The 25,786-nt window shown below is 45.3% G+C and overlaps 1 protein-coding gene across 1 annotated transcript in view; it reads left to right on the top strand.

Annotated features, from left to right (window-relative positions):
- LOC108801299 (phosphatidylinositol 5-phosphate 4-kinase type-2 beta-like) overlaps positions 1-25,786 on the top strand; it is a 151,175-nt gene that overhangs the window by 124,572 nt on the left and 817 nt on the right. The window lies entirely within an intron of this gene.

Here is a 25,786-nt window from a genome sequence, read left to right as displayed (position 1 = left end):
GATAACTAAAAATCTAAAAAAAATTAAATTGATTAAAAAATTAAATAAATAAAAATTAAAAAAAAAGAAATAATTGAATAAAAAAATAAAAAGTGATAAAAATAAAGAAACAGTAAAAAATTGAAACTAGCCCCGCCCCAAGGCCAGGTTCCACAATACGCCACCCCCCCCGCTATGCCATCTGGTTGCCATTCTCAATTGATGGGGAGAGGGGGTTGCCTGGCTTTGGGGTGGCAGGGGAGTAAATCCGGCCCTGCCCATGCCGATGGGGACACGGGCCTCTTCCCCACAACCCTGACCCAGTGGTTGTGGGGGTCTGCGGGCAAGGGGGCTTATTTGCATCGGGGTACCCCTTTAAATAAGGGGGCACCCAGATGCCGCCCCCCATGTGAATGAGTAAGGGGTACTTGTACCCCTACCAATTCACTAAAGGGTTGAATCAAATAGTTAGTAAAAAGTCCAGACTTTTGACAAAATCCTTTAATTGAAAAAAAAACTGTCAATTTTTGACTATTACTTTAATTAAAAAATGTTTTTTAAAAATGGCTCCATCGATGTAATCCAGAGTCAATCAGGATGCAGGACCCCCACCGACCCGCCGAAATAAAAAAAGTCCCGCCGCAGACGACCACCCGAACCTGACGAAAACTAGCCGCAAAAAATGACATTCAGCCCGAATGTCAACAGATGGGCGGAGCGAGCCATGACATTCTCAGCTGTCAAATGCTACATATTGCATGCATACATATCAAATGCTTCTATGCTTAAAAGTTCAGAGGCAATAGTGTAGTGGTTAGAGTACAGCTTTGCCATTGTTAAGGTTGCAGGTTCTAATCCAGGGCAGAGAGAATAATGGATAAAGTATTTTTTTTCTTCGCTTTTGAATTGGCATTCTCCTAACATTCCTACCAGACCTAAAGGGTCTGGTATGAATTGGGGGGGAATCTCAGGCTTTTTTTTTCATCTTCTGCAGACTGTTAAAAAAAAGAAAAAAGTATATATTTTTTCTTTCCTAATGTAATTTTGCTGCAACTAAATTCGTCCAATAACGAATTTCGGCAGGACTACCGCTAACAAATTTCGTCTGAAACTAATTTAATTTTGGACCCGAAAAACGAAACTAAACAAATTTTTTTTGTTGCAAAACTAAACTAAACTAATTTTTTGCTGGTGCACATGTCTAATGCCTAGGCACATACACAGACTTCAGAAAGAGTTCAAGTATGTTTCAGCCTACTGCTAGGAATCAGAAGCTTTCAATATGCTGTGACTCAAATATTATAGCTGGCTCTGAAATATTTTACACACCAGCTCCAGTGCGTTCCAGCATGATTCGCTGCCGAAACAGACTGGATTGCACAGTGTGAGGCAAGGGGGCGTTTAGTGTGCGATGCAGTGCATTCCAGCAGCTAACCATGCTGGATTGCACTGTAATTGGTGTGAACTAGGCCTGAAGGTTCCCTGCGTTCTGGGTCGGGAAGAGGCAGCAGTGCGATCACCCGCACCATAACGCGGGACACTTTAATGCCTGCGTTCCAGTCCAGTGCGATTGGAAAAAATGCTGCATAGTGCGGGTGATCGCACTGCTGGTGGGGGTGTGTGGCTGCAGTGTCATTGACTTCAATACACCGCCACGCCTCCTCCCACCCCAGAACACAGAGAACCTTCAGGGCTTGTTCACACCAAATACAGTGCTTTCTTGAAATTAAAATAAATGTAACAGTCTCATGTATAATTGTTTAATTTTTTTCTACAAATCTGTCTTCAAAAATAAAAGTTGCCAATTTCTATGTATTTTTTTTGGGGGGGCGCCAGTAGCTGGTTTTGCCTAGGGCGCAAAATAGGCTAGCACCGGCCCTGGTTGTGGTGCTGTAGCATTGCCTTTGAGCCATCAGGCTGATTCAGCTTTCCTTACAGATAATTACACAGCAGTTTTCCTCTGGGCTCTTCTAGCTCCACCTTGTTACCAGCTGCAGTCAATCTGCAATCAGCCCAGCATTCAAATACTGAGCATTTCCTGTGCTCTGAGCCTGTTTATTTGGGTTTGTTCCTGTGTGTGCTGCTGTTGGATTGATCCCTGGATATTATTAGGACTTTGGCCTGTTTCCTGACTATTCTTCTGCCTTCTGATTTTGTACCTCACTGCCCATTCGTGTTAGACCTCGGCCTGCTTCTCGACTACTCTCCTGGATCCTGATTTTGTACCTGATTGCCAGTTTGTTGCTGAATCTGCCTGCCTGACACTGCCTAACCTAAACCTCAAACATGCTCCACTTCAGACTCCCACAGTTACCGCAATGTATTTGAAATGAAACAACCGAGAAGCGGTTGAAGTGCAGGCTTTCATCTTTATTTCAAGGGGTTGAACAAAAATATATTAAACATCTAGGAATTGCAACCATTTTCTTACACAGGTGCTTAAATGTAATATATATTGTACAGCGCAAACTGTTGGTGCTATATACATTTTTCTGCCTTAAGTTTTGTCTTCAGCAAGTGAACTGCATGCTTGATCAGGTTGAGATCAGGTGATTCACTCATCCATTGCAGAATATTTCACTTGTTTGCCTTAAAAAAAACTCCTGGGGGGCGTGGCCTGGACATATCGGTGAACAGACGCTAGAAGGAAGAGCTCTGCAGATCTGAGGTGGTTCTCCCAGCTGATCTTTATATTTCCCGCCCTATGACCAGGACCGGGAAGAAGTCGGGGACACCCTGAGCCCCAGTACGGCCAAAGACGCAGTCGCGGATGGACACACGGGACCAAACCGGGGAACTCACGTACACCTCTCCCACATTGTTGCCCCAGCCTCCTCTGTCTATGCTGGTTGCGCTCTGGACCCACGCTGACATGCAGGCCATGATTAATCAATTGACTGCATCGCGTCGATCTGACCTCACAAAAGGCATGCTCTGAGGTGGTGCAGCATGAGCAACGGCTGGATGTAATAGAGGAAGCTGATCATTCCCTGGACAGCAGAGTGTCCCTCTTAGAGGCCTCCATATTGCACCAGAGGGCCCACATGCAGCTGCGCTTGGAGGATTTGGAAAGTCGTAATCGCCTCAACAACCTGCAGTTGCGGGGGACCCAGAGGCTACCCGTGGACCGGATCTCAGAGCAGCTGTTACCGCTATCTTCAATTAATTGCTGGGCAAACCCACAATGGAACAGATCGAGATTGATCGAGTACACAGGACCCTTGGCCTGAGAGGGGTTGACAATACCAGGCCCAGGGACGTCCTGTGTAGGGTACACTTCTTCAACTTTAAGGAGAAGATTCTCCATAGCTCCTGGCTGCAAGGTGCGGTTGATTTTGATGGGGCAGATGTCCTGATCTTACCTGATATGTGCCCCCAGACTCTTTACTGCAGACAGCTCCTGAAACCTCTCACTGACCTGCTACAATCCAGAGGGATACAATAATCAACTTTTGAGTCTGCCTCGACAGTAGCTCTCTAATTGCAACTCTCCCCCTCTGAGTATATGTAGAAGAAAAAACGAAAAATAGGGGTTGAAGAGAGGTATACAACCATACTTGAATTGTAATTACTTCTTTTATTTATTTATTATATGTACAATAAATTCTGATATTTTTACACAAGTATGGTTGTATACCTCTCTTAAACCCCTATTTTTCGTTTTTTCTTCTATATACAATCCAGAGGGATACCAGTGTTGATTTTCCGTTTTCGGTTCTGATTGGCAGAGAAGATTACTTCTTCAGGCTCACTCACCCCCGTCAGCTACCAGATTTGACCATCTTTTTGGAATGCGACGACCTGATGCTGCCGGACTGGCTTGATGTATTGTCTTCGGACGCGCCTATGTCCCTACCTGCCAGGCCTTCTAGACCCCAGGGGCACTGTAGAAGTTGCCAGAGATCTGCTCTACGCACAACTCGGAGGGCGCGCCCCAATGATCCAGAGAGCTGAACTTCGCCCACTCGGCTGCTGACCTTCCTAAGTTGCCTGTCCATTGATTGTCTGCCCTCACAGTCTTTTCATGGCCTCTCAGCTTTCCCTTGAGGATCTGCTGTGCAAGGCCCAGGGTGTTTACTGTGTGTATGATGGATCGGAGGCCCTGCCTTTTGCTGGATCTCTCACCCATCATATTGTAAGCTCATGCCTTTATTTGATTCCTTCATCTTTTTCACTTTAGGTTTGAGATGTGGTCCGAGGGGGCTGTGGGGACTCCCGGTCACTGGGCCCTGTTCGGGGTCTCGGAGGTTCGGAATGCTGGCTCCGTGACTACCCGCAGCCACTTGTTCCTTTCTCTGATGGGGGATAACATTGACTGTCTTTTCGAGGTTACCGTATTTTGTTTATGTATTTTTATGCCATATAATTATTGGAAAGACCTGGGGGGGATGCTATGTAGGATGATGTTGATGGGTTGCTGCTACCTACCCTAGACATCCCTTGCACTGTTGGGATATAGGGGGGCCCCAAGCTGGGGTCTTTTTCAGCTTGGCCGTGTTTCGGGCGGAGCTGGAGTTTTCATGTTCAACAGCCACCCCGTCTTCATCTCTGTGAGCCACTGTGTCTAGCTTCTTCCCCCACTATCTGGGTGTTTCCTCTCCGTATTAGAGGTGTCCCATAGGAGCACCCTCGTCTTGTATGTGAACCTTTCCCGCACGGAAGTCAGACGTGTTCTCCCCTCCACGTGCTTTTTGCTTTTCCTTTGTCTTCTTTCTGCTCTGTTTTCCTTGTGCTGGTGTGCTTATGTCTTTGGTTGTGTCTGTGTGTTCCCCATCCCTGTAGGCCCCCGGACCCGAACTCTTTATGATACCTATTTAGTGTGACTGCTCCCGCTGCAGCATATTGGCCTGCGCTCCAGTTCTCATCGGGCGCAGTTCTACCAGCCAGTGGCCGTGACATACACTGACTATGCCTGAACTCCACATCACCTTGTTTAATGTACGTGGCCTTCATGTTCCCGAGAAGAGGTCTAGTTTACTGAATAAGCTATGGCGCTCTCTGACCCACATAGCATTTTTCCAGGAAACATACTTTAAGATTGGGAAAATCCCTAGACTGGGTGATGGTAGATACTCGAACTCCTACCATGCCCCCTCCTCTGACTTCAAATCTAAAGGGGTGAGTGCAGTACTTACTAAGCCCCTCCCATGGACTTACCTTGACCATTATGCAGACTCGGAGGGACACATGCTGCTCATTAAGGGTGATTTACACAGTCACAGGGTGACCCTTGCTGCAGTATATGCCCCGAACTCTGGACAGGTGGGTTTCTTACACTCTCTGTGGACCCAACTGTTGCTCCTCGCGGAAGGGCTATGGGTTGTTGGGGGAGACTTTAATCTGGTGCTAGACCCATCCATGGACTCCTCTAGGGGACTGTCCCATATCACTCATGTGCAAAGGCGGCGTATCAAACGGTCGATGTTTGACCTCTAGTTGGTCGAGCCCTGGCGCATTAGTGATCCTACGGGCAGAGACTTCACACATTATTCGGCCCCCCACCAGGCATATTCTCGGATAGATCTCTTTTTTCTGCAGCATGCAGCTCTACCTCTCTTGTCTCTGGGGTCTCCTTTGGTACCTCGACTATATTTGATCATTCCCCCATTCATCTGCGTTAGGGATGCACCGATACCGATACAAGCATCGGTATCGGCGGCGATAGAGTATTTGCATGAGTACTTGTACTCGTGCAAATACTCCGATACAAAAAACGAGTACCTGTGCCGCGTCCGCCATCTTCAGGGACCCGAATCCGCCGCACACTGGACCTCCATCGCGTCTTCAATGAAGCAAGATGGCCGCAAACTCCTCCTCCAAGTCCTCAGTCATCTGCTCCATTCTGACCTCTTCTCCCGCTGATTGGCCGATTGGATGATTGACAGGCTTCCTCACCAGTCAGGAGTGATTTTGTATTGCTTTTGAAAAAATGTGACCTGTCCCTTGAAGAAAAAGTATCGGTAATTGGTATTGGCGAGTACTTGAAAAAAAGTATCGGTACTCGTACTCGGCCTTAAAAAAGGGGTATCGGTGCATCCCTAATCTGCGTATAATGGGGGGGAAAGGGACTCGTTTGCAGTTTTCATAGCGCTTGAATGAATCCCTGCTGCAAGACCCTGCAATTGCCACGGACGTTCACTAGACCCTGTCTCACTATTTTCTGGAAAATGAGTCCCCCACTCAGAACCCCCTGACCCTGTGGGAAGCACACAAATATGTGATAAGGGGTGCCCTTATGAAATTGGGGATGTGAAGTAAACGTCAATGACTGAGGAGAGTAAACAAGTTATATGCCCAGTAGCATTTGCATTAGATGCTGACACGTTAGCCTCCCTGATGAGAACGAGAGCAGAACTTCATGAGCACCTGTTAGATAAAGTAAAGGCCCAGAAGACCAGATTGCACCACTCGTTCTATGAATTTGGGAACAAACCCGGACGGCTTTTGGCCAATGCTTTGAGAGACTCTAGATCGAGTAACTTCATACCCTCCATTCGCGTTGAGTGACAGGACACTGGTTTCACGATCGGATAAAGTGGCGGCCCAATTCCATTCTTTCTTCACGAAGCTCTATAACTTGCAATCTGCACCGGATTCAGCTGCCCATGCGGTGCGGATCTTGGCGATCCGGTAATATCTGGTCAATTCGGGTATGCACGGTCTGACTGCTCTTCATTGTCAGGCCTTGGAGGCTTCCATTTCTCGAGTGGAGTTTGACAGTGCCCTACAAGTCTCGAAACCTGGTAAGGCCCCTGGCCCAATTGGGCTGACCATTTCCTACTATAAGCAGTATCAGGAGCTTTTGGGAGACCACTTTGTCTTGGCCTTCAATTCTATCCTGAAGGGTCATTCCATGCCTCGAGACTCCTTGAGGGCTCTGATAACGGTCATCCCTAAAGACGGGAAAGACCCATCACAATGCGCTAGCTACAGGCCCATCTCACTGCTGAATGTTGACCTCAAATTGTTTACTCGCATTCTTGCCTCGCGGTTACTCCCTTTTCTAGATGACCTTATTGGTCGAGACCAGGTTGGCTTTGTCCCTGGCCGCGAGGCCCGAGACAACACCATCAGGACCCTTAATGTGGTCAATTTGGCTCGCTCCCTGTCACAGGCCCTTCTCCTGCTGTCCTTGGAAGCGGAGAAGGCCTTTGACAGGTAATTTTTCAGGTAAACGCTGGAACATAGGATAGATAGGATTGGGAGTTAATATGAAGCAGTGGATCGGCTCGCTGTACTCCAACCCTACGGCGGTGGTACGGATTTATGGAATCCTGTCAGAACCTTTCGCTATTTCCAACGGTACTCGTCAGGGCTGCCCACTATCTCCCCTCATATTTATTCTCACTTTAGAACCGCTCCTTAGGACGTTACAGGCGTCCTCAGATGTCAGAGGCCCTGAGTCGGTTTCTGGGCATCACAAGGTTGCTCCCTACGCCTATGACTTACTACTCTGTGTATCGCGGCCTGAGATTATGTTTCCCAATCTTATGCAGGCGTTAACAGTGTATGGACGTCTGGCGCGCACTTCAAACTTAACTTTAGTAAGTCGGAGGTACTTTGGGCTAACAAGTGGGCCCGCTTGTGCCATCTGATCCTGGTCTGACCTGGGGCGGCGGGCGGCACTGGTTTTCCTGACCCTGCACTGTACTATAAAGCAGTCCACTTATCTGTGATGGTGGATTGGTGCTGTAATTTCAGACAGAAATTGTGGGTGGCCTTGGAACAGGATGACTGCCGTTGCAGTGTATTCCCTGGATTTCTCCTAAACTGCCGCTCTCTTACTGATCGAAACCCATTGGTGATCAAGGAGATCACAGGACTCACCCTGCCCTTTACCCCATCAGTCTATCTCCTTCACTTAGCCCCGCTTTCTCTGAAAACCTATAGGCGCTCTCTGCTGATTCACTTGCTGAATGCAGTGAGTGCTTGTATACCTGCTCTGTGGAAGCAGACCTGCCCTCCATCTGTAGAGATGTGGGCGGGGCGGGTGGAGGAGATTAAACTGATGGAGGACTTGATTTCCTCTTTGCTCTCCTCTCCCAGGCTCATGTCGTGGCCACCTGGGGAACCTGGCTCCAGTTCAGAGACTCGGCTGAATTCTCTATTCTCTGTCAGGAATGAATCAAGGGTACTGTGGAGACTTACTGCTGCACTGTGTATAGGGACCCCTTACATGCTGCATTGTGTACATTGTGTATAGGGACCTCTGACATGCTATACTGTGCATAGGGGACCCTGAGATGCTTAACTGTGTACACTGTGTATAGGGACCCCTGATATGCTGCATTGTGTATGCTGTGTATAGGGGCCCCTGACATGCTGCACTGTGTATAGGGGCCCCTGACATGCTACAATGTGTACACTGTGTATAGGACCCTGTACAGGATGCCAGTAATGGGTCCTGTATGGGCGGTTTATCCCTCCCTTGTTTAGATGGTGGTCCCGTTAAGGTCACCTTGTATTCAGGGTTCTCGCCAAGCAGGGTGAGGGGTTCCGGGTCGGACTTGTAAGGGGTCCCGGAATCCGTAGGCTCAGAGATATTTTTGGGTGGGACAGAGCCTCCATCCCTGACTACAGCCAGTTCTGGTAATGAAAGGGTTAACCCACCAGCCAAAGGGTGTGTTAAAAAGGAACAGGAAGCTAGTCAGTCTGTGTCTGTGAGGAGTGTTTGGAGCAGAACACATGGCTGTGTGTTAAGCTGTGGAATACCATCTACCGAGACACTGCTGGGGCACCTGTGTCCATACTGGAACCCTCTGTGAGCAGGCGGGGACTTTATCCCTGAGGTGGGACTTGGTATACAGGCACTAAGCCTAATCTTGTGCTTGCTGACAATAAGCCGTGTTGATTTTGTAATTCTGCTGAATATAAGCCATTTTTTATTTGACTGAGGAAAATAATAAAGTTTTATTCGCTGATACGGCTGGCTACGGGTTACATCCGCCCTGAATATTACAGGCCCCTTTACATGCTATACTGTGTATATGGACCCCTGACATGCTGCACTGTTTACACTGTGTATAGGGACCCCTTACATGCTGCACTGTGTATAGGGGACACTGAAATGCTGCACTGTGTATGCTGTATATAGAGGACAGTGACATGCTACCCTGTATATAGGGGCCCCTGATATGCTGCATAGGGGCCCCTGACTTGTTGCACTGTGTATAGGGGGCCCCTGACTTGTTGCACTATGTATACTGTGTTTAGGGGGACCCTGACATGCTGCACTATGTATACTGTGTTTACGGGGCCCCTGACATGTACCGACCCAGAGATCACACTGCTCCTCCAGCAGTCCTCACAGCTCTCTAGTGGCCCACACATCTTGTTCACTGGCCCCCGCAGCACGTCCACCGGCCCTCACATCTCACAGTGCTTTCACCATCTGCACATATGCCCCTGCTGCCCTGGTGAGACTCTTCAACATTTGCTCCTGCCACCCTGGTGAGACCCTCTGCATCTGCTCCTGCCACCCTGGTCAGACCCTCTGCATCGGCCCCCTGCTGAGGTCCTCTGCATCGGACCCCTGCATCGGTCCTCTGTATCGGCCCCTGCTGGGACCCTCTGCCTGAGATATCAGTTTGGCACTCCGGAACAGCACAGAATATGTACCAAATTCATATACTATTCCGCATTGCTGTATAATCTATTGATGGTATTTGTAGTCCCTCTACAGATGGTGCCATTTTGCATTATATTGTAAGGTCCTCTGTACAGAGAATGATGTGACTGGTTCAATGTTCTCTGTACAGCACTGCGGTATATGTCAGAGCTATATAACTGTATACAAATAACAGTGTTTGAGTATGGGGGACATTCTTGCACCAGGGCCCTTTGTTCCTTAGGTCCGCCACTGATACTTACCCGTCCTTCCTTCCCTGCTGCTTCAGGGTTGGGTTAAGTAATGATGTTAGCACATACCCACCCACTCAACGTGTTTCGTCACAAACTTAATCAGGAGTGTGGCGTACAAACTGAAATCTTCCTGTATCTTTTATATTCCGGAGCGGTGTCCTGTCCACTACATAAAATTCAGTGGGGAAGCAGTACCACTGTTTCCCACTAAATGTCCAATATTAATTCCTTGCTAAGAAATAAGTAAAATCGATGGGCAAGTAGTACCATTAATCACGGTTAGATGTCCCACATTCATTCCTTGCTAAGAGATAAGTATATTATATGGGGAAGTAGTATAATTATTCCCCACTAGATGTCACATATTTGTTTCTTGCTGTGAGAGAAATAGAATAATTTGGGAAATAGCAACACCCTTTCTCACTAGATATCAACCAATCGTGAAAAAGCTACCTACAACATACTTAATGGTTGGATTTTACCTCTCCTCACCCCTAAATGAAGTACATTCAATCAATAATTACAAATCAAGCAGGGATATAAAGACAATGAACTAATTATCTAACATAACCACATAATTGTATTATATTACAGAGGTACTACCTATCTAGTTTTATTATATTACAGAAGCACTGCCTATCAAAATCTTAAAATGAGACTTGGTATATAAAAGTCAGTATTTACAATTACTATTGACACCAAAGTTCGCTTATTGCAAACCCCTACAGCTAAACATTAAACATTAGTCAAAAAACAGGTTAGGTCCAACTCTATATTTAATCACTTAAGTTGCATGGCATCTAATGTAAAAATCCATTTAGTTTCTTTCTTTGAAATTTGTTCCTCTTCAGAATTTCTGTACCTTATCAATTCTATAAAAAATTAACCCTCTTGGGTCCTTGTTGTGGAAATCCTGAAAATGTCTGGATATGCTATGGTGCCTATATCCTTTTTTCATATTGCTAATATTAGGGATGCACTGATACCAATACCGGTATTGGTGCAGATACTGGGCATTTTCACGAGTGCTCATGAAAATGCACTGATTCTAAGCGCCAGTATGGCGCTTTACATTTTTAAACCTAAGCCAGCGCTGTAAACAGGCACCACCATTTACAGGAAGGCTGCCATGGTCCCCAGCAAGTTCCCGACAGCCTTCCTGTGAAGCACGGCGCTTGTTTATAGCGCTGGCCGAAAATCTCCACCACCGCACCCGCAAGAATGACCAGGAAGCCTGGCAAAAGCCGGTACAGCACAGCATAGAGCCCGCACAGCCCTCCATAGAGCACACAGAGCCAGCATAGAGCTCACACAGCCTACCATAGAGCCTGCACAGCCCATCATAGACCCCCGCATAGCCATCTGGGAGTCTGTACAGCCCACCATAGAACATGCATAGCCCACCATAATTTTATTTTCTCTATAATTTCTTTCTCTTCATTCGAGATTTTACACCATGCATATTTTTGGAATCAAGATCTCAAATTATCAGCTTGAGCTTGACTCCTACCCAGACCACTATCCACACCTCTGTGTACTGTATTAGTAAGCTGCAGTGCATTTTCCAAGTCTAGATTCATGGCACAACTCCTACTGTGACCCAGTCAATTCAGACTCCTATAGTCCTTAAAACCATGTTGACTTTATTGTACCATATTCAAACTTTTGGTTTTGTCTGGATTATGTATGTGGGCACTTGGCTTTATTTATGGTAAATCCTCCTTTTCCTAGGTTCATAGCATGGTACAACCTCTGATATATCCTAGTCTCTGAGAATTCACATTGTGAGGTTATCACAGGCAGAATGATACACCGAATTCTGCTTCACATTTGAAGGGGTTTCACATTTTTTTTATATTTGCCCACCATTTTGGTTCACGGACAGTTAAGGCAGAGCACTTAATCCACGGGGTGCAGTGTGGCGCATGAGTGCTGTTTTTTTTACACACCTTGTCAGCTTGGAAGATGCACTGTCCTGTTTAGGCTTCTGCTTCAATTTCACTTTGGAATCATTCAATCCCTACTCTGCTTCCACTGCTTGCCAACAGTGGTCACCTCTGGCCAGCTGTAATCCTCATCAGCACTAGTTGCTTGGTTTTGTGAGTACATGAGGCATTGCCCTAGTTTGAGCCCAGTTATCCTGCTGTCCTGCTGTAATGCCTTTTTTTTACCAATAGTAGTGATTTTTCAGTTCTCCTGGAATAAACTGATGCCTTTAACAAAATTCCTGGGACCTCTATTACTATGGGGTCTTCTCTCCATAGTCTTTTACAGCTCCATGAAATAACTCTAAACTCTCACATATGGCCAGAAGACCTTTGATTTTCACGTTTGATTCTTTGTAGGTCTGTGTGCATTTATTGCACACATCTACTCATAAGGGTTCTAAGTGCATTTTGCTAAATGCTTCATTTTTACCTGCTACTAAACCTCCTTCTTTAGTGTGCCTGGTTCACTTCCTGTGACTATCTCTAAATCAGAATCAGAGCCTCCTAAAGGGTCTGTTTTAAGACTTTACTTAAAGAGAAGTTATCAATCCTCTGATGGATGCAGTACATATTACCCTTCTATTAGGAGATCAACCTGTTGTTCCAGGCGATGTGTCTCATACAGCTGTGGCTACCAAGACTTCCCCCAATACATTCTGTTTGTAAAACCATCTTTTATGAGAACTGGAAATTTAATTGTGGAGACATGGGATTCCTCTAATAATGTAGAGGAATGCTTTCGGTTATCAAGGACATTTATTGACAAGTGCTCCATGCCCACCATGGATGACCAAGTCATCTGCCTGAACAACTATACCACAAAACAGGTTGATGATGTGTTTACCTTTACAGATTTCACAGATTTCCACCTGGACTCTGTTCTAAGGTATCAATTTGAGCTGTCCTGTGTAACTGTTTGTCCCATATGGGTGGTGACTCAAATCTGTATAACTGTGTCAACATGGATCAACTCCATTGATTGTTTAATCTCCAAAACAGACCCACATAGTCCTGGAGCTAGAATGTCTAAAGCGTTTCATTAAAGTGTGATGTACTTCTGCAAGCAACTAGACTTGTCTCTCGCATGGGCTTAATGTCCATTCACATGCATAGAACACTTTGGTACTGCGTCTGAGAAACTGATAATGCCATGAAGTGGACCCCTTTCACTAAAAATCACATCAGCATAAGTGATGCATCCTGGGAAGGTTATATCAGCAGTCCATTGCTGGGAAATCTCATCTGTAAACTGCACAATCTCGCAAAATCTCAGGGAAAGGCATTTTTTTCCCTTGAGATTATGTGCATGGTCACATGTCCTAGTCACATGTGCCAGAGTTCCAGGAAGTAAAGGGAAATACAGTAAATTAACCACATAAAGACCACGTGTGTACACCCCCTTCCTGGCCAGGCCCATTTTCAGCATTCAGCGCAGCAGTACTTTGACATTTCTTCATTCATGCAACACTACTGAAATAAATGTTATGCTATTTTTTCGGGGACAGATAGAGCTTTCGTTTGGTGGTATTTATTTTATTTTTTACTATATTAAGGAAAAATTATTGAATATTTTGAAAAAAATACGATTTTTTTACATTGTTATAATACATTTATTATTACCCATTTTTTTGGTAAAATATAAAAGACGGGGTCACATCAGGTAGATTGACACCAAACATGTCAAGCCGTACCCTCGAACTCGCCAAAAACTGCCATACCCAAAATTGACCGTAGGCAACGCTTTAAAAGCTTTTACCACTCATCAGTTTAGTGTTAACAGTGAATAATAGCCCTACAATTATTGCTCTAACTCCAATGTTCACGGTGATATGTAACATGTGCGACGTAATGGGCGCAATCATCGTTTATGCACATATGCGCACCTGAGGCATGTTTGAACGTGTGTATGTAGGAGTGGAGACTTTAAAACATTTTTTGTGGGTTTTTAAAACATTTTTATGTGCGAGTCTAATTTTGTTCTTGCAATTTAAATATTTTTTTAACTTTTTTTTTTCATTTGACTTTATTATTATCACATAGGGGCTTAGTAGCAAAGCGAATGTGACGAGTCCTCTTTATGGAGACATCAGCGGTCTTTAAGACCCCCTAATATAAGCTAGACCCCCAAAGAAGCTGATGAAGCAGAGATCTGCTTCACCAGCTTCTGTCCGGCTTCTGTAGCCCGAGAGTGACAGCAGAATGCGGAAATGATGTAATATACGTGACGATACTGTTGCTCTGATGAAGGATCCCTGTGCGGACCCGAAACGTTAGCACAGTATGACAGTATGTGACATTGGGTATTGAATAAACATATCAATACTTTAAAAACCCTTCAAGTGTGTGCCGATGATTTACTTTTATTTACCTGCCAGGGTGTGTCACCCTAACACTTCCCTAGTGGAATACCCATTAATATGTCTTCCTTTTGCCTATTTTTAACCACAAAATGCATTACTTTACATTTTTTAACATTAAACCATCTGCCATATAGTTGCCCCCTCCCCTATTTTATTTAGGTCCTCCAGTAATGTTAATAATGTTTAAGCCTGAATCTATTACCCTCCCAATTTTAGTATCATCAGCAAACACAGAAACATGTCTATTAATACCTTCCCCGATTAATAAACAGGTTAGTCATTTATCATTCCCTCTAACAGTCTGCATATTATTGATGTTAGACTGACTGGTCTGTAGTTCCCAGGTTGGCATCTAGAACCTTTTTTGAATATCGGTACTACCATTGCTTTACGCTAGTCACTTGGTACCCTGCCAGTCATTAATGAGTCATTGAAAATGAGGTATAACGGTCTCGCTATAACATGGCCGAGCTCTTTAAGTACTTTGGGGTGCAGGTTATCTAGTCCTATTGATTTATTTGCATTAAGTTTTACAAGTCTTTGTTGAACCCCAGCTACTGTCAACTAGGGATGTCCCGATGTACTTGGGCCTGAAAAAGTGGCAAGTACAAGTACATCCCCTCATGTACTTGCCGATACCAATTACCGATACTTTTTCTTAAAGGGACAAGTGAGTTTAAATGATCCATAGTACAACTACATGTTATGTACTATGGATCATGATTTAACCTATTCGTGTTAGCAGTGGAGAATTGTAAATCTATTATTGGAGTGTAGTGGAGGTGTGTGCTGTATATATGTACTACATATACATTACACACGTCCAGTACACTCCAGCAATAGATTTACAGCCAGCCCCGACCCAGCTTCTCTCACTTACAGTTTCACTACGATCCCTGTTGCCTCACGCAGTGCCTCTTGTAGTCGGCGCTGGGCAGGATCGCTGCATCGCGTCTCGGTGCTCAGCTTCTGGGAGGCACTCACAGTTCTGCACTGCTAACATGAATAGGTTAAATCATGATCCATAGTACATATACAGCACACACGTCCAGTACACTGCGGTCTGCAGCAATAGATTTACAATTCTCCCCTGCTAACATGAATAGGTTAAATCATGATCCATAGTACATAATATGTACATAACGTGGTTGTACTATGGATGATTTAACCCATTCATGTTAGCAGGGGAGAATTGTAAATCTATTGCTGCAATGTACGGGACATTTGTGCTTTATATGTACAGTACATATAGATATACAATTCTGCACTGCTAACATGAATGGGTTAAATGATCCGTAGTACAGGGCTACATATCATGTACTATGGATCATTTAACCCATTCATATTAGCGGGGGATAATTGTAAATGTATTGTTGCAGTGCATTCTATATGTAGTATATAGTACATGTACATATAGAGTGCCTGAAACAATACATTTACAATTATACTCTGCTAACATGAATGGGTTAAATGATCCATAGTACAAGGCTACATACAGATCATTTAATCCATTCACGTTAGCAGAGTATAATTGTAAATGTATTGTCTGCACTGTATTAGCAGTGTGTACTCTATATGCAGTACATATAGAGTATATACTGCTAATACAGTGCAGACAATACATAACCAGTGCTGACTGTTTTTTTTCTTACCTCACGGAGCGTCGCGTCACTGCTGCTCCGGTGGGCGGCGCTCCGAGCGGGGTCATCTGGCAGTCTCCGGCCACCTAAATTAGGACCCCACCCGGAGCTCCGCCCACCGGAGCAGCAGTGACGCGACGCTGGGCGAGGTAAGTAAGAAAAAAAAACATAACGCAAGCTTCGGCGCTATGTATCGGGGCATTTTGACAAGTACAAGTACTTGTCAAAATGCCCTGTATCGGGCCCGATTCCGATGCTAGCATTGGTATCAGGACATCCCTACTGTCAATCATTGCGGTAACTTACGCACTAAGCTACTCACTTTCTTATCGCCATTCAACCCGACTTTCTCCTGAGTGTATACTGAAGAGAAAAATGTATTTAATACCTCAGCCTTCTCCCTATTGTTTGTGATTAATCAATTGCTCTCATCTTTTACTGGGCCTACCTGCTCTTTTCTTACTTTTTTTACTATTTATTAGAATATTTGGTAGATTTTTTGGGTTCTTCTTACTGACTGTGGCGATATGCGTTTCATAATCTAGTTTAGCTGCCTGGATTTTGTGTTTGCATCTCTTATTGCATTCCTTGTAGCTCTGGAATGCCAATGTAGTCCCGTCCATGTTATATTTTTTAAAATACCAGCTTCTTTTCTTTGATATGTCGTCTTACCGGTTTACTTACCCATGCAGGCTTAGTTCTTGATCTTTTATTTTTGTTACCCAATGGTATGCACTTGGTAATCGCATTAAGCAATGTATTCTTAAAACAATACCACTTCTCGTCAGTGTTAGAAATAATTTGTCCCATTTAGTGTCATATACTAGATGATGCAGCTTATCGAACTTTGCCTTTTTGAAATTTAGCGTTCTTGTCAAACCAACACACTTCTCTTTTTTGTACCAAACATTAAAAGTAATCACCCTGTGATCACTATTACCCAATGTATCTGTAATTGCTATGTCTGCAACTAGGTCCACATTATTGGAAATTAATAAATAAAGTATAGCATTCTTCCTAGTTGGGACATCAAAATTCATCATGAAATTGTTCTGCAACAGGTTTAGGAAACAGCCAGCCTTTATAGAATGAGAAATTCCATTTGACCAATGTTCGGATAATTGAAGTCACCCATTGTAACAACATTTAACTGCTTCCCAGCTATTTCTATTTGGGAATTTATTTATTACAGGTATTTATATATAGCGCCGACAATGTACGCAGCACTTTACATAGTTGCACATTCACACAGGGGCGGACTGACCATTCGGGCACTCGGGCTTGGACCGAGGGCCCGCGGCCACGATGGGGCCCGTCACTGAGTCCCCGCTTCTCTTTTATCCAATCGCGGAGGTGCTGAGGGCACGGCTGTTCAGTTCTAAGTGCCTGGCTCCTCTGCTACCATGTAGCAGAGACAGCTCGTTCTGGACCTGCTCTAGCTCACTCATTGTGTGAGGGAGGGGAGGAGTCAGGAGCCTCTACAGCTAGAGGGATGCCGGGGATGCTGCTTGTCTGTAACGTGTGAAGGGGCCATGGGGGCAGAATAGAAGGAAGTGTCCCTGGACCTGCAAAATCTCAGCCCTGCACCAGAAACAGAGAACACCTGTCTGACGTTCTCCCACAGCTCTCCCAGCACATGAAAAGCCACCATAACATCTACATTCAGGTATCATTGAATGTCGCAGTGGATCGCATCCCGGCCAGCTCACTGCGTTCTGGGGCGTAAAGGAGGCATGGCGGTGCATTGAAGTCAACGGCACCGCAGCCACACCACTTGGCGAACGCCAGCACCGTAATGCGTGAAACATAAATGCCTGTGTTCCGGTTCAGTGCGATCAGAAAAAATGCACTATTGTGTTTTTATCGCATCGGACCGGAAACACAGGCATTGATATGCCACCTTTTCTGATGTGGGCAATCGGATTGCGGCCAGGAGGGGGGGGGGCGTGGCTGCGGGGCCATTGACATCAATGCACCGCCATGCCCCCTCCCGCCCCAGTACGCAGTGAACCGGCCAAGATGCGATCCAGTACGTTCCAGCACTGAATCGGGCCAGAACGCACTGGGGCTTGTGTGAACTAGCCCATAAGGGAAATTGTCTTTTAGCCTTCATTCACAGTAAGCATTTTGTGGTGCTTTTTCTGCCAGAAAAAATACTCATAAAAGCCCCCCCAAAAAACCCCATTCATTTCTATGTCCATGTTCACATCTATAGCTGGAAAAAAGCACATGAGGTTCTTTTTGGCTGATTTTGTACTTCTTGGCCCCATAGACTTCAGTTTTGTGCATTTTTGCAAGTTTTTACATGTGTTTAACCGCTTGCCGTCCGCTCATTGCAAAAAACTGGACGGACGGCAAACGCCCATTGGCAGGTTGCGGTATTTAAACAGCTTTTTTTTCCTGCTCGCGCGCATGGGGAAAAAAAAAACAGTTGAATGTAAACAGCCGCTACCGGCTGTTACACATACAAGCGATCGGCGGCTCTATAGCCGTCCGATCGATTGTATGTGCTGCCATGCACGCCACCCCCCCTCCCGCACTACCGCCGTCCCATCGCCGCCCACCCTCCTCTTCAATCCCAGGCTCCGCTGCCCCATCTGCGGCCCAGGACCAGCTCGGAAGGGCGTCAGGAGGAAGATGGGAGGGAGTTCAGCATCTTCCTCTTTGCTGATCTCCCTCCAACATCTGAACGCAGAAGGATGTGTAATACATCACTTCCGCGTTCCCCTGTCAGTCATCTCGCTGCTATTGCCAGAGAGAAGAAGCTGATGAAGCAGATCTCTACAGCGCAGAACATGCAAATGAATGCACACATGTCAAGCACGCATTAAAATGCGCAAAAAAAGTGCACAAATGTGGTACACAAAACACGCATATTTGATATCACTCAGGTGTGAATAAGGGCTTAGACAGTTGTCACTGCAATGACTGGAAGACGTTTCCTTTGCACAACTTCCTGTTCTGGTGGCAGCTCAAAAGTTTGGATTTTCTCTTCCTTTTAGACGCAGTAATAGCGATCTTCAGGACCGATAGAGAGAGTGAAGCTCACAGCAGGATCCCTAATATGGGACTTTTTTAGGGAAACCTCAGGTGTAAAAATAATTGGAAGACTTCAAATGAATGGCAACGCAACGTACATCCCGCATCAAAACGAACAGTAGGTGGGATTGCATGGTAGTTTGTGATTAAAACACTGACAGACACACAATCACAGACACAATCTCACACACTCACAGACATTCTCACACACACATACACACTCCCAAAAATTGCATAGCATTGCTTGTACAGCTCCCTTGCGCACCCTGTAGATGTGCCGGAAACCAGAATGTGACGTCACTCCAGGCACACAAGGGAGCTGTAAGCAATGCATGTATGGATGAAGCTCCCTCGCGACAATAGGCCACCCCACCTCAAGCTGACACTCGGCACCAGGCATCATATTTTGAATGGCTGCTTGGTGTGAGAACTGACAGTGCTGCGCTATGGGGGAGGCAGAGGAGCCTCTCACCTAGAAAAGTGGAAGGCATGCGACGTCCCACTGAACACGGGGTCGCTACCCACTTTTGGGTCACAACCCATCAGTTGAGAACCACGGGCTTACACCATATTGTTTTGCTCTTAACCAATATTGTAGAAGGTAAAGTAAAAGTCTCTTTTTTTAAAACAGAGCTAAGCTTATACTTTTTCAATGTATTTTTTGGCGATAGATAACATAAGTGCTTAAATATGGCTTTAAATTAAAAGAGCAGTATGGGGTAACCTTACCGCACATACTGGAGCTGGGGGGCAGAGGTTTGCAAACCTCCCTTGCAATATGCGCTCAAACCATTGCTCCAGTCCTAGATTATTCAGTTCCCCTATCAATTCTCCTGCAATTCACCCGGGATTCTGTCAGAATTGAATAATCTCGGTCAAAATAGCCAAATCAAAAAAATGAAGCGAAGATGTCACAGGTCGGCTCTATTGATCGGGAAGTGAGCAAACACATTCCGTCGTTCACTCACTTTCCGATCATCTCCCTGCAGAGAGAGGTGACTGTCAGTCACCCCTCCCCGCAGGGATTCCCCCCTCTCTGATCCTCCAGCGCTGAGTGGAGGAACGGACGGGGAAGGGGCAGGCACAGCTGGCTCTGTCTCTAGATAGGCAGGGCCAGCTGTCACTCACGCAGCTGGGTGGATCTAGACAGTATTGTCAGGATCCATCCCGGCTGCGGCGCTTTCAGTATTGCCCACGATATACTGAGCTTTGGGTCACAGGAGGATGTTAGTATATGTCTTTCCGTGACCCTAAAGAGAACTACAGAGAATAACACTTACCCCATAGTTCTCTTTTAAGTTGCATCCTAACAGTTTTTGTCACTCAGGATTTTCCCTTTTAGTTCCTTTCTTCTTGAACTTTGATTAGGTGTCTTTTATTGGCATTCCCGCACTCTTTTGGGTCTTTTTTTTTACATTGCTTTGGTAGTTTTGTGCCCAGATAGAAGAATAATCATAAATGTGATTTCCCACTGTCTTCTGCACTCCTCTCTTCTGTGGAGACTTTTCCTATTAATTGGGTTTATTTTACTTATGATGTTTGATCCTTATCCTTCTCTGTAGGGATTTCTTAATTTACAGGAATCAGCTTCCAATACTTCTGTATTTCACTTCTTTTATTTATACTAATATACTTCTTACCATAGCACAGTCTCTCCTTGACTATGTGCTTTCCCATATTTGGTAAATTCTTCATCAAGCCTCCATCGGGCATTGATGCTAGCAGATTCCACTTCTGTTGGTTTTAATCAAACCCCTCAGTTGGACTGCTTTTGGATGTCCTACATTCCTGTGTTCCTCAATAGATGGTAATGATTTTTGTACTTACTGTAAAATGTTTTCACTGGAGTCCATTGAGGGACACAGGTCCTGTCACTCTGTGTTTTGGCCTTATGTACAGCATGCTCACAAAACTAAAGCATGGCTGCTGAAGGCATGGTTATGCAGATCCTGGCTTCACAATCTTTGTTTTGTTTCTGTAGGCTGTAGTATAACTCACTTGTCATAGAGCGTTCTACAATCTTGTGTCCCTCATTGGACTCCAAGAAAAAAGGTACAGTAATTACAAAAATCTTTTTTGTTCCACTCTCTATGAAATTATTTTCTGAGTTGAGGGACATTGCTCCTGTCCCTCTTGTTGTTGTTGAGCCTGTTGCCAATGTTTGGTTGCTTTGTACTGCTTGCTACTGACTAATATTCTTTGGCGGCCGTGGGGCTGCTGTTTACTTAGCATAGCACATTGTATCCTACTGCTGCAGAATGAACTGTAACCCACTGGTTTCCTCTGATACATTTATGGCAAGTAAAAAAAAAAATTGATTGTATTAATTATACTTTGTTTAGCTAAATACTAGGGCTACAACTACTGATTATTTTTATAATCGATTAGCTGGCCAATTATTTTTTTGATAAAAAAATAATCGGCCAGCTAATGTTCGTATTTTTTTTCAGATAAAAAAAAATACCATCCTTAATTTAACATAAAATACACAAATGGAGTGTTACAAAGTTTACTTCAAAATAAAACTGCATGCACAATTTTTTGCAATCGCCCTACGCTGGAACACACAGCATTGTGGTGCCGTGCATTCCAGTACAGGCGATCACACTGTGGGTGGTAGGCGCGTTTGGAGTGCCATTGAAATGGATGGCACTGCAACGCACCTCCCATAGCAGAATTTGTATAGCTCCAGCCAGGAAATGACAGCTGCCAGTGGCCAAATTCCACAGATAGCAGCTTAATATAAATACAGCAGGTAGTGGGCTGGTGCAATTACGGAAAATTGTTATCTCATACTTACCGTCATTTTCCTTTCCTAGCCTATCCTCATGTCAGCATACCCATGGGGTCAGCCCCACCCCGCCCAGGACAACTGTTCTAGCTAATAAAATAGCCAAAATCAGCCCCCCTTCGTGTTCTCTTCTGGCTTGCGAAAGGACACTTCAGGAAGGGTCAAATTATGCTGACATGAGGCTAGACCAGGAAAGGAAAAGTAGGTTAAATATGAGATAACAATTTTCCGTATTCCTGGCCTCATGTCAGCATACCCATGACACATAACTAGCCAAAATTAGGGTGGGAAGCAAAATACACTCAAGAATACTGGAATAATCTGCCAGAAAAAAAGGAACAGTTTAATGGTTGTGAAGACCAGCCGAGAGAACTGCCGCTCCAAATGCGCCAGCTGAGGAGGAAGAAACGTCCAACGGGTAAAGCCGAATGAAGGTGTTCACCGATTTCCAACTTGCCGCTATACACACATCTATCGAAGACACCATTTGAGTAAGCCGCCCAAGAGGCCGCCATCCCTTTTGTTGAATGCGCGTTAAGTCCTACTGGGGAAGAAAGCCCAGCCAAGTAGGCTGCTGAATTGCCTGGACAATCCAAGAGATCACCCTTGGTCTTGCTGCTTGTCCCTTTTTTCGGACCTGAAGGGAAAACAAACAGTGCATTATCCTTTCTGAACTCTTCTGTTCTCTTCAGATACACTGACAAGAGCTCAACTAGATCCAACCTCTCCCATCGGTGAGAGTCCATCACCAGATTCTGTGAAGATAGGGCCGGCAGAAGCAACTCCCAGTTCAGGTGGAACTCTGAAGTCACTTTAGGTAAAAAAAATCAGAAATAGGACGAAGCACCACTTGATTCTCATAGAATGTGCAAAAGGGTTCTTTTGAGGAAAAAGCTGCAATTTTCGACACTCTCCTTGCTGAGACAAATCGCAGTGAGGAATACCATTTTCAGAGTGAGATGCCATATAGAGCAAGAATTTGATGGAAAGAAAGGAAGATCCATGAGTCTCTCAAGAAACACTTTTAAGCCGGATCTTCATGACTCCTTTCATGAGCCGTGAAATCAATGGATTGATTGGTCACCCGTTAAGGACGACAGCACTGAAATATGCATCTTAAGGGTACGACAACTGAGACCCAGATCAAGACCTTCTTGCAGAAACAGCAAAACCTTTGCAGAATGGAAATGGCATGAACCCTCTCCCACTGAATCTTCTGCAACACCTGAGGAATGAGGACCACAGGGGGAAATACATAGACTAGAGAGAATTCCCATGGAAACTGAAGAGCATCCTGTCCTATTGCTTGAGGACAGTGGAATCGGGAGACAGTTCCACCTCGGGATTGCCCCAAACTGCAAAAATCGGAAATAGATACTTGCTGCTCAGCTTCCATTCCCCATGACTGACAAAATTACGGCACAGTGAGTCTGCCAACTAATTCTGGGCCCCTGCTGTCAAGTCCAGAAGGTTGACCTCCGCCCACTGAAAAATCAACTTCACAATTTGGAGAAGGAAAAGACTTCTTTTGCCCCCCTTGACGAGCCAAATAGGCTACCGCTGTTCTGTTGTCCCGAAGCATCTTTACCCGTTGGCCTGAGATGAGGGACCGAAAATATTTCAGAGCCTCGTAGGCTGCCAACAACTCCTACATGATTGGATGCTTTCGAGGGAATCTGATTCCAACACCCTTGCACCTGCATCCCCTGACAGTGCGCCCCCCAACCCTGGAGACTGGCATCTGAAGTAACAATGATCCAGTCTCCAGTGTTGAGGGACTTGCCCGGGGAGAGGTTACATGGCATTTAGGGTTGAATAAAGGTCCTCCTTGGAAGTCCACCACTGAAGAGAATTTGCCACCATCTTTAGTGAGAAAAATAGGTTGACACAGGGAGCCTCTTTTCCACTGTTGAAGAAAACAAAATTGGAGACTGCGCAAATGCCACTGTGCCATGGAACCACCGGGATGGTAGAATTCAGTGTACCCAGAAAACTCATGCAACATCTGGCTTCCACAAACCTCTTCTGCATGATCCGATGAGCGAATCTTTGAATGTGAACAACCTTGTCCTGAGGTAACAAAATCCTGTTTTGCCGAGTTTTGAAAACCACCCCCATGTAACAAAGGACCTGAGTTGGTTCTAACTGGCTCTTTTGATAATTGATCAGCCAGCCAAAACGTTTTAGCGTTTTCAACACGCTGACCCCGTGAAAAGACAAGGTGTCGCTTGATGCTGCAAGAACGAGAAGATCGTCCAGATAATGGTGAAGACTAACTCCTTCAAATCTTAGATGAGCAACCAGTGACACCAACACCTTTGTGAAGGTTTGAGGGGCCGTGGCTAGGCCAAATGAGAGACACTTGAACTGAAGATGTAGTCCCTGCACCGCGAACCTCAAATACTTTTGGTAATCTTCGGCTACAATAATGTGCAGATATGCATCTGCAAGATCTATGGAAAGTAGCCAGTCGCGGTCTTGGACTGCTGATATCACCGTCTGTAGAGACTCCATCCGAAAATGCGACACCCTCAAGAAAATATTGAGGTACTTCAGGTTCGGAACCGGACGAAAACTCCCTGATGACTTGCGAACCAGGAAAATGGGAGAGTAAATCCTCATCCCTTTCTCCAAAGCTGGCACCGTACAAACAGCTTGAGTCCAACAATTCTTCTACATAAGATATTAGCGCATGGCGCTTCTCTCGCTGAGCGGGCAAAGCAGTCTTCACAAACATCTTTTTGGGTGGAGAACGGTTGAAATCCAGACGATATCAGCTGTGGACAACATTTTTCATCCAGGCATCCTTTATCTCTTCCGCCCAGACCTCCCCAAACAAAACTAAGCGTGCTCCTACAGGGGCGGCCGGGGCAGGCAAGTTCTCAGAAGGGCTTATCTGGAACCCTAGCTGACTGGGCTGGCTTGGATTTTCCGCCACGAAGAAAGGAGTTTTGAGTGCCTCTCCACGAAGTTCTAAAGTACTCCCTCCCGGGCCTTAAGAACGGGAGTCACGAAAGCCACCACGATTCATCCTTCTTGATCTAAAGAGTTGGCCCCTTTTCCTTTTATCCGGTGACCCGACTTCCCTCCTGTGACTCGTTGAATATCATCCTCCAGAGTCTTCCCAAATAAAGATCGTCCTAAGAAAGGGATGGATCCGAATCCTACAAAACAGATATGCATATCTCTAAGCCAAAAGCCTTTCCAGCTAAGCAGCTAGCAGAAAAAAACACATACCTGTTACACATTAACAGATGTGAGAGAAACTGCAGCACCTCCTCCTCTCACACTGACTGGTCTAAACAGATTCTCAGCCTTTGAGAAAATAAGAGAGCACAGGCTAGAGGAGGCTTAGCTGAAACCACCAATCAGAGCCCGGAGGCTTGGCCAAACCAGCCAATGAGAGGAGGGGGGAAGCACACATGATCGCATTGCGGAAGGAAGCTAATCGAAAGCTTCCCGCCCGCTTCTAGGCAACTGCCCGGAGTGACAACAGACGCCAACACCATGGCCCTCCTCGTGCACAACGAACAGGCTGTGAAAAGATAAGGACACACCAGCAGCCATACACCCCCATCATCCCAGCAGGTAGCAACTATTTAAGTTGTACAATACCAAGTTGCCCTGGCACAATAGGGCACGCAGCTTCAGGGCAATTTACAGGTGAAACTCGAATATTAAGAATATCGTGCAAAAGTTCATTTATTTCACTAATGCAACTTAAAAGGTGAAACTAATATATGAGATAGACTCATTACATGCAAAGCAAGATAGTTCAAGCCGTGATTGGTCATAATTGTGATGATTATGGCTTACAGCTCATGAAAACCCCAAATCCACAATCTCAGAAAATTAGAATATTGTGAAAAGGTGCAATATTCTAGGCTCAAAGTGTCCCACTGTAATCATCTAATTAACCCTTTCGCTGCCAAGGACGTACGGCATACGGAGCTACAAAAGTGCATCCAGCTGGCCAGCTCAGTATGCCGTACGGACCTGGCATTTACAGTTCTACTATAAGCTGATGGTCGCTTAACGACCATCAGCTTATAGTAGAACTTTTCAGCAGACTGTCCCCTTTAAATTAATAGCTGTCATCAGCGGCTCACAAGCCGCTGATGACCGCTA

Source organism: Nanorana parkeri, unplaced genomic scaffold (assembly GCF_000935625.1).
Source record: "Nanorana parkeri isolate BGI_ZX_2015 unplaced genomic scaffold, ASM93562v1 scaffold2286, whole genome shotgun sequence".
In the NCBI taxonomy this organism is placed as follows: domain Eukaryota; kingdom Metazoa; phylum Chordata; class Amphibia; order Anura; family Dicroglossidae; genus Nanorana; species Nanorana parkeri.
This window is presented reverse-complemented; position numbering and strand designations above follow the sequence as displayed.